Source organism: Coturnix japonica, chromosome 1 (assembly GCF_001577835.2).
Source record: "Coturnix japonica isolate 7356 chromosome 1, Coturnix japonica 2.1, whole genome shotgun sequence".
Classification (NCBI taxonomy): domain Eukaryota; kingdom Metazoa; phylum Chordata; class Aves; order Galliformes; family Phasianidae; genus Coturnix; species Coturnix japonica.
In genome coordinates this window covers 101,441,375-101,458,671 of record NC_029516.1, presented here as the reverse complement: position 1 = coordinate 101,458,671, position 17,297 = coordinate 101,441,375, and the positions used below count along the sequence as shown (strand labels likewise).

Sequence of the window (17,297 nt, the reverse complement as noted above, 5' to 3'; positions counted from 1 at the left end):
GCTCAGGCCTACACGAGTCTCAAAGCCAATTCAGCCCCAGCGCTTGCAAGTAGAGCTGTTTTCTCTCTTCATTTTGATAGACACTTTGTGCTGGCCAAAATGGCCTCGCATCCGATAAAATAAAACCTCCTCTTCTCACAGCTCTTGCCTCGTCTCAACCCAAACCCACACCCTCCCATCCCCGGGCTTTCCCTTTGGAACTTCGTTTCCCATTGCATAGCCTGAGGAGAACACACCCACCCACCCCATGCTCTTCCCATGCCTGCTGCCAGCCCTGTGCTCTGGGATCACTGCCGGAGGGCTTTGGATCAGCAACGGCCAAGACACCGTGTTCACACCGCCCCGATGGCCCTCATCCAGCAGCACACAGCGCAGGGGATGCATTATTTATCAGGCCCAGAGCTCCCTGCTCACACTTTGCAATAGCGAGGTGGAGAGGTGAGGACAAGTCTTCAGCCCCAGCTCTGCTTCCTTGTGTTTTAAGCAACCCACCAGGTGCTGCTGCAGTTTGTGACCTGAGATCTGTCTTTTTCCCTTTCTTCCCCCCCCCCCCCCCCCCCCCCTTCTTGACTTCATGCTCTCAATATGATTTACAAAAATGGCTTATAATAAGGCTCATTCAGCATCTGGATAATGGCTGTCAGGAGTTAAGAGACGCTGTGGCATGTTTAGCACAGAAGCATATTGTGTATCTGGGTCCCGAAGTGTGGGGATTTAAGGCAGTTCTTTATTAAGGATGGGCTGTGCAGAGGTACCCACAAGGAAAGAGGGCCCTCTGGGTGCCAAGAGGGCCATCTCTTGCAGGTGGCACACAGGTTGGAAGGCAGAGGAGGGACAGCAAATAGCCTCAGCAGCCAGTTCATGCCTGTAAATCCGGATTAGGAGAAGAGTTCAAGGTCTCAAACGGCTGCATTAATCCCTTCATCACCTTGGCCTTAAGTACCGGAGCTATCGTCTCGCTCTCTCCACGTCCCCTTTGGCAGCTGCTGAGTGGAGATGGAGGTGGAGACATGCACAGGGATAAGGATAAGGAAGGGGATAGGGGTGGGTATGGGAATGGGGATAGGGATAGGGATGCAGAAGGGATGTGGCACATTGTGGGGAGGCTTTGGCCAGGTGCAAGGGTGTCCCTCTCAACCTACAAGGACCTTCCCTCCCACTGCTGGCATCATATCAACCTTGCTGCCCCTATAGAGTGGCTGCATTTATTCTTGCGAGCCTAGAAAGAAGCAGTGCTTTTGCAGCCAGTGGCTCTTGGGTTTGCCCTTCTGCCAGACTCGCTGCACGTAAGCCAGCACTAAGCCTGTGGGCTAATTGGCTTTATTTATTGTCTCTTTTGTGCCGTGCAGGGGTTTGTTTGTGCTGCTGCTGCTTTGCGTATAGGTTCAGGGTAGGCGTTTTGTTTCTCTGCTTGCCTTCATCTCGGAGCCTCCCCAGTTTTCCCTTGGAACCAGAGCAGAGCTGGGCAGAGATTTTGGGCAATGCCAAAGATTTTGGAATGCAGCCAGAAGAGGCTCAGGCAGCCAAGTGCATGGGGCTATGGGATGCTTAGGAGGGCAGGCACTGTGCCGTGGGGTTTTGCAGGCAGGGCTGATGTTGCTTTCAACCCCGGAGGCTTACAGCAGGAGCTCGGCTGCGCAATCTGTGTTCAGTGCTTGTCCTCCCTGGCAGGAGAGCCGTTGGATGCCAGCCATGGCAGTGTGTCATACTTGCAGACCTCTGCTTCTCTTCTCAGATTCAGCTGTTCAAAACTCTGCCAATTTTTGCATACTTTTTGTTTGTTTTTAACATAGTTTTTTTACTAGCAGAATCCTCTTATGATTTTTTGTGGGTTGTTTTATTTCCTCTCCCCCTGAAAAAATCAGGGTAATTCATGCAGCCCTGCCTTGTCCTGGCTATCCCTTTGCACTGTGTATTCTACATTCTCAAGACGTCAAGAAGAGAATAGTGGGGTGTCTCTATGCAGAACCCTCCACCAGCACAGCATTATGCCCATGGGGCCAGTTGCCCTGAGAACCAGGACCTTAGGAGCCCAGCGAATGGGTGAGGAAGTCAGCCAGACCTCGGGTAGGATCAGCCCGTGAGAACATGGCCCCTAATCCAACTGAGATAATCTGAACAGGGATTAACCAGGTCCAGCTAGAGTTCAGCTCCCTCTCCCCATTTATTTTTGGCAGGAGGGTATGAAGAGATCTCTGCTGCTCCAGTGCCTCGGCCAGCAGCAGCACACCAGACCTCACTGGGTCTTCCTGCCCCTTATGGCTTTTGCACCACCTATTGCTCCCAGGTCCCCTCTGAAGCACCTCTCTGAGGCCTCAGAGACCTGACCAAGAGATCAGGGTGCAGAAGCTCAGCAGAACCACCTTCCAGCAGAGCTCCCAAATATTCCATTTTTAGGATGAGTTCTGCGACATCGAATGGCATTTTGTTCTGTAACAGTCTATCAAACTTTTTGTTTCCACCCAGAAAGAAAAATAGTTTTCTGACCCTCAAAACACAAAGAAAACAATGTAAAGTGGACTTTGAGGAAGTTCTTCCCTAAGCTTTCTTGGTTTAACCTGAATTTTCAGTGGGGTAAATCTACCTGGGGGAATACCTTTCATGAGTTTTTCACGCAGCAATATTTGACAGATTTGAAAAGCTACAGGGCTCGAGGAGCAAAACAATTGTTCATTTCGTATGTTCCCTTTTTATTGTCTCCATTTAGTGCTCGCACGTGGTGGGTCTGGATACAGTGCTGCAGGCAGCTTCACTTCAGGGTCTCACTGCTGCAACATCTGGATTTCTTTAAGCGTAGCTATCAGCGAAGGCCTGTTGGGTTTGCAAAGCTATGATAATGCTCCTATTATTCTTAGATACTCTATTTAAAATTATTCATAGGTACTCTCTTTAAAATAAAATATTTGGGGGGCCAAAATTTCATCGTCTACCTTTAAATGAGGAATGAAAGGAGGAGTGTAGAGAATGTTCAGGTTTAAACAAATATTCCCAGATCTTTGAAACAGTGCTGTTTATTTCTTTTCTTATGGAGAAGAAACATCTACTCTTCAGTCTCTCAAACATTTCTGAATCTTTTTAAGGTAGCAGCAGCACTGTGGCATGGCTCACATAATTGCATTTGGATGCGTCTCTTTGTCATCTCTATTACGACACGTTCCGCGTTTTGGCTGAAATATGACATTCTCACAGCCTTGTACGTGCTGCATATTTCTAACTCTCTGCTCAAGAGCTGCACACTGTCAGAAACAGCTGGGCAATGGGAGTTGCCGGCCTTCTGGGCACCCCAGCAGTTTAGGGGCAGATCTAATGGGGCTGGGGATGGCTGGGAGCAGGAGCGGGTGCTGCCAGCCCTGGGGGTATTCGAGCATTTCTGAGCCCACAGTATCCTCAGCTTCCCGCTCTCTGCCATAGCTTCATGGTGCTGGCAGCTGGCCAGGCTTGTTTAATTGCTTCGTCATTAATTTCCCACAGCAACAGGCCAGTGGGCGGGCAGGCACCTCGCTCCTTAATGAGGAGCCACGTCTCCGTGCTGCATCACACAAACTCCTGCACAGCCTTTACAAATAGGGACAGGTTGAAGAGATTGATTTCTTTTTCCCTAGAAAGGCCACCGTGCCATTGGGCTGCAAAATGATTGATCAGATGACCTTTTTTCCCACTTACTGCCCTTCCTGGAGCCCTGTTGTGTCAGTGCACCACAGAAGCTGCCAGCAGATTGGAACACCCATCCCCTGCCTGTGAGGCAATGACATAGTTAATATCTTCAGCCAACACATGGGGATGGGTATAGACACTCCCTGTCCTCCCCCCTGCCACCTGCAGGCTCCCCATCATCCTGAGGGTGAAGCAGGTATACCCATAAGGAAACAGCCCTCTGGGTTCTCCAGGCTATCAGCAAGATGCTCCTAGAGGACTCTTTAAGATAAATGAAGAGGGCTGTTCCACTCCCACAGCTGATTATAAACGTGTCTTTTTATTATTTTTTTTAATAGAGTAGGAGAAAAAAAAGAAAAGTCTTGGAAAAGAATCTCTAATTTTTGCCTTTTTGCCTCTGAGTAATCACCAAAACACAGCACTCACCACTCTCTCTGGGACATGGAGGCTCACTGACAGCATGTGTGTCAGCAAAGGCAGCCCCACAACCCCCATCTCTCCTTCACAGCATCAACATCTCAGGGGTAGAGGGGACATGCAGATGCAGAGTAAGCCCTGCTGGGAGCTAAGGCAGCGCAGTATCCCGCGGGTCACCAGTTAAGCATTTCAGCCTGGAGCGGATCTCTCCTAAGCCACTTTTTGGAGATAAGCTTATCTAGACCTGACAGCTGAATTTAACCCTGAACTTTTGATCTCGATTTTTAGTCTATCCGTCTCCTTGAAATTATACATGGCAGCCTTTCAGCCTTCCCAGCCACCCTGCCAGAAGGGCTGAGCATGGGACAGTGTCCTCCCATGCCCCTGGGACACAGACAGCCTCCACCACTGAGAGCCCTCCATGAAGAGAGCAGGAGGGCAGATGGGATTTTACACTCCCGGCTATAACAGGTTTGAAGGTAATGTTGTACAAGAGCAGATTATAGCCCCGGCACTTTGCCATGCCAGCATTTGGAAATTGTTTTCAGTGCATAGAAGCGGCTCAGAACGCTCTCTCTCCCCACATGAAAAATGCACTCGGTAATAGTGTTCCTATTGCTGGACAAGCTCAAGGCATCAGTGCTGTCAGCGCTGTGACATACTGGCCAGGAAGGGTTGTGCTAATCAGTTTTCCCAGCATCAAATCAGCGTCTGTTATAGATGGTCAAGGAAATTGAGGAATCTCGATGTTTTTGCAATATTGCTTAGTTGGCCATGAAATATGGGTGGTTCCATGAGGAATGGCTTGTTTCTCCCTCACTAAGATAAAGCAACTTTGGCTAACGATGAAGCATTGCCGCATGATGAAGCCAGCTAATAGCAGCAGGCTGATGAGGGAAGATAACAGCAGCACCCCGGCAGAGGAGAAGGGATGCATAAACAGCTTTGCAAATAAGACATTATTAATATGGTTGAACTACAGAGAGCAGGAGGGATTTCTTTTTTCCTCCTTCACTCCAAAAGCAATATTCATAAAACATCTTGGTTCGCACGTTTAGCCAAGAAATTAAATTATTCAGCATCTCACTGGATGTTTTCCAGCTCAATCTTTGCTCAGCCAGCGCACCGGGGCAGCCTTCCTGGGTATTGCGCTTGTCTGGGATTGCCGAGAAGCTCAATGATCTCAGCGATCTTTTCCAACCTTAATGATTCTATGATTCTATAGGAGAGGTTCAGGTTGGATATTAGGGAGAATTTCTTCTCAGAAAGAGCAGTGGGGCAGTGGCACAAGGCTGCCCAGGGAGGTATCTCCAGGCACTTCCATCCCTGGAGGTGTTCAAGAACCATGCAGATGTGGCACTGAAGGACACGGTCAGTGGGCATGGTGGGGGTGGGCTGGTGGTTGGACTTGATCTTAGAGGTCTTTTCCAACATTAATGATTCTGTAATTGTAAGGGGAGGATGGCAAGATACAGAGAATGCACCTGGTGCTGGCAGGGCAGGGATGAGTTGTCTGACAGCCCGGAGAGGAAGGACAGCCTGTTTTCTGGTGGCCCTGAGTTTTTTAGGGCAACCACAGTCCAGTCAGCTTAGATCTAGGCAGAAAAGTGCAAACCTGTCCCCGGGACCAAAGCACATAAGCCCTTTTTATGGAGCAGTCCTGTGATATAAGCGGCAGCCAGGGATTTATGCTGTCTTTGAAGTAAATTGCATCCCGGTGCACCATAGCATGAAAGTTAAGATTTACCATTGCTGGGACACTGAAGACCCGGGTGGAAGCAAGCGAATAAATAGTGCAGCGCTCTTCTCACTGGTTCTGCTGTGCAAATCGACTTCACAGCCCTTCCTCGCCTCCTCGTCCCTGCTTCAGCGTGCTTTGTGTCGGGGAAGCAAATTGGTCACATCTGCATCCGGCCAGGGAGGAACAAATGTGCTGGCTAGGCAGCAACGAGCTTTCAGAGGGGGATGCCTCAAAGTGAAACGAAAGGTCGGCCATCAAAGGTAGGAAACAGACCAGCGGATGAAAGGGATCCTTTGCTTAGCTTTGGTAAGACTACGAGGTATTAAAAAAGAGAAAGGCACAAAAAAAGAACTAGGGCAGCCAAAGATGCGTTTCCCCCCCCCCCCCTTTTCCTTTGCTCATCCTCGGCAGAGAGGGCCCAGCACACCCCTGGTTACCTTCACCACTGGGTTAGCTGAGGTGATTGGTCTGCTGGAGGAGAAATGAGCCATTTCCCCCACAGAAACCCCCCGCCTTTCACAGCCAGCTGAGCAAACATTGTGATATGTCCCAGCCTGGCGGTTTCATTGGTCAGCGAAAACAAAGGGAGATCTGATAGAGAAGGGCTGAATCCTTCTGTCCGCACAGCCACCAAGCTCTGCAACAGCGCTGGGGTCTGGCTTTACGCAGTGGGGAAGCATACGCCCAAGTCCCATGGAAAATCCCTTCAGTCGTTATAGTTAATCATGCCCAGTTAATCACGTCCAGGGTTGGCTGATTTGCTGAATCACAACATGCAGGCAATTACCCTAAATCAGAGCGGTGTCCTCCGCTCCCACAAGGCTCTGTTATGCTTTGGAAACTCCTAAAGGGAAGGGAAAAACAAACCCAAGCGGCTGCTTGGTGCTGCCAGGAGGAACATGCAGTTGGCCTCCTCCCAGCCTTGTGAGAAGCCTTGGGAGCTCTGCACACCGAGGCTGCTGAGATGTACTACTCCACAGGCCAAGATCACCCAGTTTCCTCTGACCAGCTGCTTCAAGCTCTGTGGATGAGGTTTTACAGTGGCTGGAGCTTTTGGTGCTAGATGTGATACTGGGATGGACAGACAGACATCTGGGCACAGGGAGAGGAGAGCCCCTCCTGCTCAAGGAACGCTGCCATTCATTCATAGGATTACCGCATGATCTGCACATCGAGACGCAGGCTAAGTCCTGCGTTTCACGTGTGCAGAGGGGAAAAGGCAAGGCAGGAGGAGGGCCTGAGCATTCTCGTTTAGAAGCCAAAGACTAATGTGCCCAGCAAAGCAAAATTAACCCAAATGCCATGATTATGCAGGAAAAAAATCCTGCCTGAGAATGTCATTTCACCAGCGATACCCTGCAGTTCTCCGCTGGTGAGAGTTCGAGAGGTGGCATGGTAACAGAGTGCATCAGGGCAGGCATTTGACTGGAAGCATTAAATACCTCTGAAAGGTGAATGGCCAAGGTCTTCCCGATAATTAAAATGTGTGCAGTCTTCATAGACCAAGGAAGGGACAGAGCTATTGTTTAAACAGGTAATTAGAGCTGTATTTTAAGCAAACTCATGGCAGTAACGAGCTCTCTCGGATGGGAGCAGCAGCTCCCTGCTCTCAATTCCATCACGAATAACTATTTCCCCTCCACCCCACTCCCCAGTGACGGTGTCTGTTGGGAAAGAAAGAAAAAACTCCTTTTCAATTCCACATTTTTCACTCTCTGTCTCCTCCTTTCTGCGTTCAGGTTCAGGAGAATTGGCTGAGCCACTTTTTTTATTAGAGCAGCGGCAACAGGAAAAAGAATGGGAACTAGACAGGTCCCAAGGGGAGGGAGCGGGTAGCATGAGGCAGCATTCCCACACACATACACACATACACACATGTGCACACACATCCCATCCACTCAGGAGCTGTGACGGGACACTGACGCAGTGAAGCTGCCACCGAAGGGAGCCAGACAAGGTCTGCATATGTGCTATGAGCTTCTATTTTGGGATGGATGCCTGTAATTCTGCTGGGATGAATCCATGTTAGAGTAGGCAAGGAGAGACCCAGACCTCCTCCATGCCACACCACCTGCAACACAAATAAATCTTTCTCCTTTCTGTAAAAAAGGATGGGAAAGAAAATGAGCTGGTTTTGACTGCAATCACAGAACTACGTGAGCTTTGGATATTGTTTATATTCCTAGTGTGTCATGGGATAACGGGTGCTTTTGTTACAGCCTCAGCTCCTGGGATCCTCAGAAAATGTGAGATTTCAATGTTTCCTTCCCTCCCCTCTCCTTGTCTCGCCTTCCCTTCCTTTCCTTTCCTTTCCTTTCCCTTCCCTTCCCTTCCCTTCCCTTCCCTTCCCTTCCCTTCCCTTCCCTTCCCTTCCCTTCCCTTCCTTTCCCTTTTGCAAGAAAGCTGTTAAAATGCTAATGACGGAGCAAAAACGGAGGAAAAACTCATCTGTGCAGCATTCCAAGAGCCGTTAAAGCCATACGTGCTGTCCCCATCAACTGGAGGTGCTTGCCCAGCACCAGCTGGGAAGCAGGAAAGGATGTGGGGTCAGCCCAGACCTGGGGGAACTCCCTGTCCAGTCATAAGCATTAGCTTGGGAGCTACCCGGCTGCAAAAGCCCAGAAGCAGCGAGTGCCTGCCGGGAGGGAGCTGAGAGCAGCACAGCCAGGTTGCATAACGCTCCTCTGCCCCCACATGGCCCAGCAAAGGGCTTTTCCCCAAGGAGGATGGCAAGGAGCCCAACACCTCCTTCCCCTGACCTCAGCCGCGTGCTGCCTGCTAAGCAGTGCAGAGCACAGGCAGGAGCGCAGCACCCCGGTGACTCATGCAGCGCAACCTTTTGTTTTATTAATTTTTTTTTAAAGCAGGAGCGCTGATCCATCAGTCAATTACTCGAAGAGCCACTTTAATTTGGTACCCAATTGTTTCCCCAGCTGCCACCTCATCTAATCACCGCTGTCAGCAGCAGGAGCAGAATGTCTGCGAATGGGAAAGCGCACGGGCGCTGGGTAAAGGAGGAACGCGCTCACAGAGAAAATAAGCACTGAAAACACACGCATCAAATACATGGCAGGGTCGCGGGTGAGTACCGGGTAATAAAACGCTGTCAGGGGGCAGGGGCCCCTCCTAGCCGTGCAGCCACAGGGATGGGCTGGGAGGGACGTGTCCTGCGGCTCAGAGCAGCCTGCTCAGGCTTCCAGCCAGCGGTGACTGGAGCAGCCACATGTGGCTCAGCAGTGAGCATGGTGTGGAGTTTGCTGCTTTTTCCACCAAGGGTCTCAAATCACTCCAAACCAAACCTTCGTAAGGATTGCTTAATGGCTCTGTCTCCCTCCCCTCTTTCTCTACTCCAGCTTGCCTGAAATCACATGAGAAGTCAGCGGCCAAGCAAGTTCCCTGACCTCTGTTTCCTGTCCTTTAGCCCCCAAGTGCTCCTTTTTTTTCCCAAGAAATCCAAGAATAAGGAACTGTACCAAAACATCTGTTTCTGTGTCAGGGAGGAGTTTTGATTGGGAAAAAAAGAAAAAAAAAGAAAAAAAAAAAGAGACCTGATTTCAGCCAGTACAATGCCAAGACACCCTTCTGCTTTCCTCCTCAGACCTTTCCAAGTCGGGATGGAGACACAGAATCACTAAGATTAGTAAAGACCTCCTAAGATCACTGAGCCCAACCAGCAGCCCATCACACCATTCCCAGTGCCCACATCCCTCTGTGCCACATCCACTCTTGAACACCTCCAGGGACAGTGACTGCACCACCTCCCTGGGCAGCCTGTGCCACTGCATCGCTGCTCTTTTGGAGAAGCAATTTTTCATTATGACACCAACTCCAGCCCAGGGCAAAGCAGCAGTGAGCTTTTTTACAGTAACCCGTCCATTCTGCGTGCAGTGCAAAAGAGTGGTCTCTGAGGAAAGAGGCTGCAGCAGCTCCCCAACAGAGGAGAGCAAAGGCAGAGATGTACAGCAGAGGCTGGTCATTCTCCACCAGGACAGGCGAGAGATTCCCGGCCAGATGGATCCAGCAGACAGCACAGCGAAGTTGTTGGCCAACTTAGGATATGATGTTGGCTTCACAGGGAAGCTACTTGGCTGCCTCTCCCTGAATCAAGATTCAGTGATGCCAGGAGACAAGCACAGCGGGGAAACAGAAAGCAAAAAAAATGGCAGAGTGGATGGCAACTCGACATTAATTCATTTTTACCATATGTCTGACTATTCATTACACTCCGCCATTCTGTTCTACAAGACTCCTGGGGGTCCTGATGCCATTTTATGGTTAGTGGGGTTTTTCCTAGCTCGCAGCACAGCGCTGCCATGCTGTCCCTCCCAGGCTCATTGCTTAGGAAGTCCTGCAGCAATGCACCACCATCCCGGGCAGAGCCAGCCACTGGATATCATGTGCCCTACGCTTTGCTCCCACAGCCTTTCACCTCACCTTGTGCAGGGGGCCGTGGCCCCGGAGCGGCACCTGCTACAACCGTGCTCCGGCACCTGCCAGCAGACCCCGCTGCGCACAACGGGTTTTATGGATTTGCAAACGATTCTGTGTTTCACTGCGGTCTCCCTCTGGAGCGTGCTGCTGGCAGGAGACCAAGCCCGGCTCGGCAGCCAGCGTGAGCCGTGCTGGCACAGCGCTGCTGGAGCGCAGAGCCTCCGGCTGGAAGCGAGCAGCACGGCTCCACGCACGCTGCTTGCAGCAGCAGCAGCTGTTTCTCCTTGTAGGTAGGAGGGCTGAATTAGTGGCCCCTCGCCTGCATTCAGCTGTCCAGCTCTCCCCGCCCCATCGCGGCTTTCCGCTCCCATCACGCTCGCGTGGAGCAGCAGTGAGCTGCGTACACGGCTGAGCTGCCATCCGGAGTCGTAACAGTCCCGTGTCTCCTTCGGGCTGCGAGCCCATCGTGGATCATCCTGAGGGACCTCAAGGGGAATCAAAGGGTGCTGCACGGGGGAAACCTCCAGATCTCAATGAGAAAGCACAACAGCAGGTAGCATAATTATAGAGACACCTAATTACTAAGAAAATAAGAAGAGGAACACAGATAATGAGTAATCCTTATGTCCCTTCAGATGATAGAACCCTGTTTTCATGCAGCATTGTACAGACCCCAGGTAAACATCCAGGACACGCTGCCCAGATGCCATCACAATGCTCAGTCTCCCCCTGTAACATGTGCCTTTTGCTTCGTGCACCAAACAAAATCCTCCCTGTTGTATGGGTGGATGTGCTCTCTTTAATGACATCCACCAGAGTGCAACGCTGATTGGCACAAGGCGTCTCAACACATTGTGCACATGGAACATGCAGCAGCTGCTCATTCCAACACATGGGATTCTCAATGAGATCTGGGGTCCAACAGGGCAGGAAGATTTAGTTTAGATGTTGGGAAGAAATCCTTTCCCCAGAGGGTAGTGAGGCGCTGGCACAGCTGCCCATAGAAGCTGTGGTGCCCCATCCCTGCAGGTGCTCAAGGTCAGGTTGGATGGGGCCCTGGGCAGCCTGAGCTGGGGGGGGGGGGCAGCCCTGCCCATGGCGGGGGTTGGGTGGGTGGGCTGTGAGGTCCCTTCCAACTCAAACCACTCTGTGATTCTGTGATTCTATGACTCCTTCAACACCATTTACTCTGCAAGAGTCCCTGTTCACCTCATCCTTCGCTCTTAAGCTCAACCATGCTTTCTGTCTATGGAAGGGTCATTTTATTATGCATATTAGCAATCTGTTTATTAGTACAAGTCATACAGATGTGCAGGGTAGTAAGCACACAGTAACTGTCAGAAGGACAATGCTGGGGTGTATGGTCAAGTGTTTAACAGGATTAGCACTGGGACTTGTTCCCTCAAAGATATACTACCACCCAGCCTTTGCAATGCTATCTAAATATTTAGTCATTTGTGTCAGTTGTTTATTCTGATGGAGCATGCATAGTTCAGTTTCACCATGTTCACGACTCCTCTCAAATAACAATTCTAAATTTAATTATAAATCATAATTGGATAACATTTTGTATAAACCCACCTACTTCAAATCCAAGAATACTATAATATACCAAATAGGAAAAAAAAGGAAGGTTGATTAAATCCATACTGGCTATATCTGAGTACTGTGTGTAACCGCTGTCACTCTGTTTACATTCCTGCAGGACAAGGAGGGCTGTACTCCCCAGCCTCCATTCAGCGGGGAATTATACAGGCAATACATGTGGATTTGTCCCAGTTTATAAGAATTGCCCCTTTTTCTTTCAATGCTAGCAACACATGCATTCTTTAGTCTTGCCCTGGGCTTACTTCATCACCAAGCCAGAATTTCTGAATGAGCCACACCTCATTCATAGCAAGTCCAGTTGGTGCATCAAGCCAGTGAACTCACCCATGTGCAGCGACTCTCACAGTACACAGCCTGTCATAGAATCATAGAACTACTCAGGTTGGAAAAGACCTCAAAGATCATCAAGTCCAACCGCAGCCTAACCATAGTACCCTAACTCTAACAACCCTCTGCTAAATCGTATCTCTGAGCACCACATCTGAACGGCTCTTAAACACATCCAGGGATGGTTAGAGGATGAGAGACCTGGGACTGTTCAGCCTGAAGAAAAGACTGAGAGGGGATCTTATCAACATTTATAAATACCTAAGGGGTGGGAGACCAGAGAATGGGGCCAGGCTCTCTTCAGTAGTACCCAGTGACAGGGCAAGGGTCAATGGACCTAAAGTGGAACCTGCTTTAGCAGGAGGGTTGGACTGGATCTCCAGAAGTATCTTTAAACCCCAACAGTTTACTCCAAGTAAACTCCAAGAAACACATGGCTTAAGGTAAAGAGCAGCTAAGGGATACATATAGGTTTGTACATTCTAATATTACAGTTCCAGAAGATAAGGTACTCTTTCTTTCTCGGCATTTTCCCATATAAAAATGACTGTATGATCAAACACCATGGGTTTAGTAGCATTAGATTGTTCACATTCCCAGTTGTACCTGCTGTTAGTTTGGATCTGTGAAGATGTGTTGCATATCATTAAATTGTCCATGTTTAGTACATGGATTACAAAAATAATTTAAGGGACTACAGCTACCGCAAGAGTGGTTTAATGCTATCATAACTGACCACATCTCAGAGAATACTGTTACCATTATGATATCATCTGTTCAGTGCTATATGGTACCACCTTTTATTCTCTGTAAAGCCCAGTTCTCTATCACCTTCACAGTGCAGGCTTGAGTTGAGTCCTATTCTATTCTATTCTATTCTATTCTATTCTATTCTATTCTATTCTATTCTATTCTATTCTATTCTATTCTATTCTATTCTANTCTATTCTATTCTATTCTATTCTATTCTATTCTATTCTATTCTATTCTATTCTATTCTATTCTATTCTATTCTATTCTATTCTATTCTATTTTTTCATTTCTATTTCTATTTCATAAACAAACAGCTCCAGAATTAAAAAATGTAGCCCCTGATGCTCAGGCTAGGTTCTTAGCAAGGTCTAGTTTGCTTGATGGAGGCTGGCATTAAACAGACTGTCCATCTTGTGCCAAAATTCATTGCTGTTCAGTTTCAGTCAAAACTCCGGTTGGCATTTCTCTGTGGCTATACCCTAACAACAATTGCTAAGAGGTGTATGACTGGACCCTCGCCTTATTATTCAAATCCACGTCTTGGTGTGTCAGCACTTGGCCAACTCTGCAATGTGTGAGCAGGAGAAAGTCTTTACAGTTGTCCTTTTAGTAAGGTGTTGTATGCTCTGCTAAACCGGCTCCCCAAGGATAACAAGGTGTATGATAAATCCCTGTAACCTTGTTTTCAGTAGCCCGCTGCTGGACCATGTGTCATATGAAATGGGAATCATTATCTGATGGGACAGAAGAGGGAATACCTAACCATTGGCTTGACAAGCAAGGCCCTTTAGAGTGGCTTTCTGGTCAGCCTGGGCAGCAGGCAGTACAGCCAGATAATCAGTGCTCATATCTACCATTGCCAACACATATTGCAAACACTAACTTTCAGGAATAGTCCAATCTGCCAGGTATGGCCCGAGGCCAGTCTTTCCTCCATCCTTCCTTTGGACTGTTGTGGTAATTTTCTTGTTTTGATTAGTTTGCAGGTTTAGACTCTTTCTCCTCTAAAGGAGGGGAGCAGAGGATGCAATCACTTTGTCCATCATTGTAATTATTTACTTCCATAGTCGATTTTTGTCTCAGTTGCTTGCAATTTTCCCATAAATGAGGGTAAGTTTTCTGTCAATTCACTGGTAGTTTTTTGGGAGGCTTGTTTTTTGGTTTTTTTTTTTGTTGTTGTTGTTTGGTTGGGTTTTTTTGTACTCCAACCTAAAACAAAGCTATAAGCATCTCCTTTTGGGTATCCTTTTTCTTTTGTATCTTATACACAGGGCACATTCTCCCATCTTTCTTTTCGACTTGGTATTCATTTAATTGCCCCAGCCTTAAAATTACATTGTGGACTAGTTTCCACTAGGGCAGCTCCCACAAGCAATAAAATCACTCACTCCTTTTTAGATTTAAAGGTGTCCCTGCTAACAATCCAGATAGTATTCCTGATGGAAATACCCCTTGGTTGGTGCTAGTTATGGCCAGGCTGTGGGCACTTAGTTGAATAGCCAGTTGTCTCAAATATTGTCCCCTTCCAACTATATGCTTCCATGTCTCCTCTTTATCATCCCAGCCATATGGGGAGAGGCACTGTAACTTTACCATCTCCCACAACTAATCCCAAAGAGAATAAGACACGTTTCCCTGGGCCCCTTTTGACTTTGGGAAACTGTGACTTCTGGATGCTTCAAGCTGTAGGTTATCTCTTCCTTGGTCCCACACTAGCAGTGGCCTCTGCCCTTACCTTTCCCTGAGCTTTAGCAAATTGAGAGAGCATCCTTCTTTTTCTTCCTAACAGATATGTTCTTTTCTTCTAGTTTTTTGTGTCTACTACTCTGTCCCTGGAGGTGTTCAAGACCAGGATGAAGAGCAACCTGATCTAGTGACAGATCTGGAGGTTGTTGACCCTGCCTGTGGCATGGGGGTTGGAACTTCATGATCCCTGTGGTCCCTTCCAAACCAAGCTATTCTATGATTCTATGATTCTACGATATTATTGACCAGACTGAAGCCCAAAGAGCAGAGTTGCTTTCACTGCTTCTACCAAGGGGACATAGTTACAGTCATCAGCACTGCTCTAAATATAAATAAAAGGCAGGGCAAAATTTTGCTGTCCCAAAAAAATTTATTCCATCCCTGAAATGACGGCATTAAAATCCTCTCACAGGGGGGCCAGAGAGCGTTAACAGTGATGATAAAAATCTGCTTTGATGTGCTATTTGTCTTTTGAAGGGAGCCAGGTGGATCTGCTTGTACATGAAGTCCCATGATTACCCATGGATGCAGTACAGGCACATGCATCCCCTGAGCACACTGGGGGATGTGTCTGGTGTGAAAGATCACCCACTGACAACTTGCTCTTCTAGTCTTGACACTCCCAAGACCTGGAGAAAAGCAGCTGAGCAATGTGTGGATATCTCAGAGGCTGCATAGGAACCCAAATCCTAGTCTTGTGGTTACAAGCCATTCAAAGCACTAAGCAAACACATGCAAGTGCTCAAGTGGATAACTGATGCTTTGGTGCTTGTCCGTCTCTAAGGCCCCTTGGTAACCCACTTTTGGAAGGCCTCCCATATCCTGCTTCCTCTCAGCTGAAGCATCTGGTTCCTAATCACTGCACTCCTTCATGGCCAATTTTCCAGCCAGTTGGTGTTTTGCTGCTTTCACTTAAGATCTCCATTCAAAACTGAACCGGGAACTGGAGCAGTGTTAAGGGGAGAAAAGTGTTTAAAGAGCAGCACTGATTTCATGCACACAGACACAGTCCTCTGCGGCACTAGGATTAGGAAAGGAAAAGTAAAGGAGGGGAAAAGGCTGCAGAAATTCCCCTCAGCTTGCCTAAAAATCCAGAGGCAGATTTCCCTTTGTGTTCTGTGTGATTTTTCTAACGTTGCCTCTACGTAGTAACAGATTTTTCTTCTGTGGGAAGGGAAGCGTGCCTGTTGAAGTCTGCAGGAGCCTCACTTTCTTCTTTGCTTGCTTTCACATTCACCTCCCGCACAGCTCCCAGAGGCTCCGTGCCTCATGCTGGCAATCCATTCAGTGGCAGACCAGAGGTACAAGCTAGCAGCACTTCCCGCGGGTCGGGAAATCACTGCTGGGGCTTGGGGGCTGCAAGCAGCACTGCCGCACTCAGCCAGGCAGAAATCTGCCCACCCTTCCCATTGGGTGGCATGTGCATCGCTGATTTGCCAGGGGAATGATTAGTGATCCAGCATTCTCCCTATTGCAAAACGTCCATCAGCAGGCTGCAAGCATCTCACGTTTATGTCTCCTAGCTTTTACTTCTTAATGAATGAGTTTCACCGGGAGGCACTGTGAAAATTCCACATCTGAATCAGTATTTGCGTTCGTATTGGCACATTTCCTAAGGAACCTGCAATCATTTATGCTGCTTTATTGGCTACCTGCTGTAGCTAATTAACAACATGAATTAGCAGGGAACAATCCCAAATTCAATTTCTGGAAAAGTACCTAGTTCACCTATTTTTTTTTTCCCCGAGATTAAAAGATAGCAAATCACAAACACGGCACAATATGTCTGATGCATGCAATGTAACTACGCGATGCACATGTACAAAATACAAAGCTAAGCATTATCACAGATAAGAGCTTACTGACATTAATCCGCTTCAAATCATTGTCCAAACTACTTCAGAGTCAAGCATGCATTCAGTGACCTTGCAGAATACGCAGTTCCTTGGCTGGCACTACATAGACATCTCCTGAAATAAATGATGAGCACAGTGTTGTCGATTAGGCACGTGAGAAGTGTGGGTTAGAGAGGCACCCAGGTGAACCCTAACAGCAAAGACTATAGGAAAGCATCATACCACTTACTTCTTCTGGCAGAGAAAGAGTAGTAAGACTAATTAGCAATTACTGGAGCAAGCCATTTGTGTCAAGGCTGCCCCTGAGGACGGTCCTACAGCTGGGGGAGCCATGAAGAGCAGCCCAGGGACCAGAGGTCACTGTCAGAGGCACACTCAGCCAAGCAGGAGGGAGCCCCGTGGCCCAGGGGGAGCTGAGTACCCAGAGGGTGGGATGCTGTGACAAGTGTGTCGTGGTCCTGGGTAGACTCTGTGTTGAAAGCATCTCTGCCAATGCCTTGGAAACGACTGAGGATTGAAAGCATCAAAGAAATAAAGCTGTTGCCAGCTGGAGGAACAATAGGCAAGCAGAGCTCTCTTTAGCCCAGGGGATTAAATTCAAATTGCAAATGTGAAGGCTGCCCTGCAAGGAAAGGCCTCACCGTGTACCAAGTACTAAGAACAGCACCCGCAGGCCTGGCTCATCCCCTGCCTCTGGAGGGAGGGAGGAGGAAAGGAAGGAGGAAAGGAAAGGAGGGAGGGAGAAAATAAGGAAGGAAAATAAG

The 17,297-nt window shown here is 48.4% G+C and overlaps 1 long non-coding RNA gene across 1 annotated transcript; it reads left to right on the top strand.

Annotated features, from left to right (window-relative positions):
• The first annotated feature begins 7,510 nt into the window (after positions 1–7,510).
• Positions 7,511–16,980, top strand: LOC116654425. Its single transcript, XR_004309668.1, has 3 exons — positions 7,511–7,769; positions 8,746–8,893; positions 14,740–16,980. It is a non-coding gene; the product is annotated as an uncharacterized LOC116654425 (long non-coding RNA).
• Positions 16,981–17,297: the final 317 nt, after the last annotated feature.